This window comes from Nyctereutes procyonoides, unplaced genomic scaffold (assembly GCF_905146905.1).
Source record: "Nyctereutes procyonoides isolate TBG_1078 unplaced genomic scaffold, NYPRO_anot_genome, whole genome shotgun sequence".
NCBI lineage: Eukaryota > Metazoa > Chordata > Mammalia > Carnivora > Canidae > Nyctereutes > Nyctereutes procyonoides.
The window spans coordinates 49,675,787-49,679,309 of NW_026575131.1; positions in this window are offsets into that span (position 1 = coordinate 49,675,787).

The window sequence follows — 3,523 nt, forward strand, 5'->3', positions numbered from 1 at the left end:
TAAAAAAATAATTAAAAAAATAAAATCTTAAAAGAGGAGCGCCTGGGTGGCTCAGTGGTTGAGCATCTGCCTTCCGCTCAGGTCATGATCCTGGAGCCCTGGGATTGAGTCCCACATCGGGCTCCCTCCAGGGAGCCTGCTCCTCCCTCTGCCTGTGTCTCTGCCTCTCTCTGTGTCTCTCATAATAAATAAATAAAATCTTTTAAAAAATAAAATCTTAAAAGAAAAAAAAAGCAAACATGGGTATGTAGGGGTAGAAGAAATGTCCTCCTTTCCTCCAAGCCTCTTACAGCTGGTTTAGGAATTAAGTTGACACGAGCGGATTAACAGGAGAAAAACCAGTTTTATTATGTGTACAGGGAGACCCGTAATGAACGAGACCCAAAGAAAACACAAGTGCAGTCAGTTTTTATACATTTTAGACAGACACATTTCTAAGGAATTGACAGTATAAAGAAAACAGGTATTTGGAAGGTTGTTTTGTTTTTGTTTTGGCTTTTCTTTATTTTTTTTCTTTATTTTTTTTTAAGATTATATGTATTTATTTGACAGAGCACAAGCAGGGGGAGAAGGCAGGGGAAGGGAGTAGCAGGCTTCCTGCTGAGCAGGGACCTGATCCCTGTGCCCCGGGATCCCGACCTGAGCCGGAAGCAGCCGCTTAACTAACTGGAACAAACCAGTCACCCCTGAAAGTTTTAATTAGTAAGGAATTCTAGGAGTGCCCTGCTGGCTCAGTCAGAAGGGCATGCGACTCTTGATCTTGGGTATGAGTTTGAGCCTTATGTGGGGTGTAGAGATTACTTTAAAATAAATAAGTAAAATTTGGGACACCTGGGGGGCTAGCAGTTAAGCGCCTGCCTTGGCCCGGGATGTGATCAAGTCCCACATCAGGTTTCCTGCATGGAGCCTGCTTCTCCCTCTGCCTGTGTCTCTGCCTCTCTGTGTGTGTCTCATGAATAAATAAATAAGATCTTTTTTAAAAAATAAGTAAAATTTAAAAAAGAATTCCTTATCTTAAAAAAAAAGATTTTATTTGTTTATTCATGAGAGACACAGAAGGAGAGGCAGGGACAAAGGTGAGAAGCAGGCTCCCTCTGGGGAGCCCGATGTGGGACACTCTATCCCAGGACCCGGGGATCATGACCTGAATGGAAGGCAGACACTCAACCCAGGCGCCCCCCAAAAAGAAGGAATTCTAAATGGAATTTGGGCTGAGGTAGTAGATTAGAAAAAAAGTAACAAGGTTTGTTTCTATGGCTTTCTTATCCTTAAAGTCCCCATTTCTGGTGATAAGGATATCTTTTTACTTCTTAGTAGAGGGATAGTATCTTTCTTTCTTTCTTTCTTTCTTTCTTTCTTTCTTTCTTTCTTTCTTTCTTTCTTCTTTCTTTCTTTCTTTCTTTCAGATTTTATTTATTTATTTGAGAGAGAGAGAGCTTGAGAGAGTGCACACAAGTGGGAGGAGGAGCAGAGGGAGATGGAGAAGCAGGCTCCTCGCTGAGCAGGGAGCTAGTCATGGGGCTCAATCCCAGGACCCTGAAATCACGACCTGAACTAAAGGCAGAGAGATGCTTAACCATCTGAGCCACCCAGGTGCCCTAGGAGGATACTTTTCATATGGGAGATTTGTTTCATGTCTAGGGGGGAACAGAGGAGGGGCTGGGTGTCCTTGTACTGTTCTGTCCACTTCCCAGGTAGTTCCAATTCAAAATCAATATGCCATTGAGGTACATTTTGGAGCCGTCTGCCCTGGGCCTCCCTACAGGTATGGGGATGGAAGACAAATGTACAAACATTACATTCTGACAAGGTGGAAACCATGTAACTGTGAGAAGAAAAGGGAGCTAGAGAAATGGGGTAAGTATGTAGAGGCCATCCGAGGGGATTGAAGGGATCGAAACCCAACCCTGATAACCAGATAGTGACCAGTTAGATAAGAAAACAGAAAAAAAGACATTAGAAAGAGATAAGTACAAAGATAACCACTAGAACAAAAATGGAAACTTTCTTTGTGGTGTTTCTCTTGATGGGCTGTGGGGCAATGATCTGTGATCCATCGAGTGGGTGGAAGTGACAAGAATTTACCTGTGGCAGAACAAAGCAGATTATCCTCAAGGGAGCAGCAGGCAGGACAGCAGAGGACAGGCTGTCTGCCACAGGGCAGTGGGTGGGGACTGTATGTAAAGAGAGAAGGTTAGGCGGTTTGGTGACATAGGAAATTCTCCCTTCCTTGGGAACTGTGCCTGGTTTTAAGTAGCCCATGGGTGAGTTAGTCTGTGGGTATTTTGAGGTGCCCCCATGGGCCTGTTTGTCTTCAACCTGGGGGTCACTTGTGTCTTGATCAAGTTTCCATTGATTCAAGCCTGTTGTCTAAAAGTGGACTCTACATTCTCAAATTGCAAAAAAACACAAAATATCTCAGAGAGAAAAACAAAATCTAGGTAATTGTAAGTCTTTTGATATCTAGAAAAAAATGATACCATAGTCACAAAAAGCACACCTACTACCCATGCTTTGGTACCTACAACTATTACTTTCTTTTTTATTATTTTTTAAAAAGATCTTATTTGGGGGTGCCTGGGTGGCTCAGTTGGTTAAGCATCTGACTCTTGATTTTGACTCAGTTTGTGATCGACAGATGGTGGGATGGAGTCCTGCGTCAGCCTCTACACTCAACGCAGAGTCAGTTTGCCATTCTCTCTCCCTCTCCTTTGTCTGCCTATCGCCCTGATCACGTGAGCCAGGAAGAAAGAAAGAAAAGAAAGAAAGAAAGAAAGAAAGAAAGAAAGAAAGAAAGAAAGAAAGAAAGAGAAAGACTTTAAAAAATCTTATTTTGAAAAAAAAAATCTTATTTTGGAGGTGCCTGGGTGGCTCAACAGTTGAGCATCTGCCATTCGCTCAGTCAGAAGACCATGTGACTCTTGATCTTGGGTGTGGGTTTAAGGTCATGATCCTGGGGTCCTGGGAGCAAGTCCCGCATCAGGCTCCCCCACAGGGAGCCTGCTTCTCCCTCTGCCTGTGTCTCTGCCTCTCTCTGTGTCTCTTATGAATAAATAAATAAAATCTTTTAAAAAATCTTATTTTTCATGTGTTTTTGTTTAGATTTTATTTATTTATTTGAGACTTAGAGAAGCATAAGCGGGGGCGGGTGGGGGGAGAGCTAAAAGCAGGCAGAGGGAGAGGAAGAAGCAGGCTTCCTGCTGAGCAGAGAGCCCAACATGTGGCTCTATCCTAGGACCCTGATATCACAAAGCCCAGGACCCTGAGATCATGCATGACCTGAGCCAAAGACAGACACTTAACTGACTGAGCCAGCCAGGTGCCCCCTCCCAGGACTACTACTACTTAACAATAACAACAAAAAAGTAACAATAGCATGTGTACATCCATGTTTATAACAGCATTTTAAATAAAGATTTTATTTATTTATGAGACACATAGAGAGAAACACAGGCAGAAGGAAGAGAATCAGGCTCCATGCAAAGAGCCTGATGTGGGACTTGATCCCCTGAATCCAGGAACA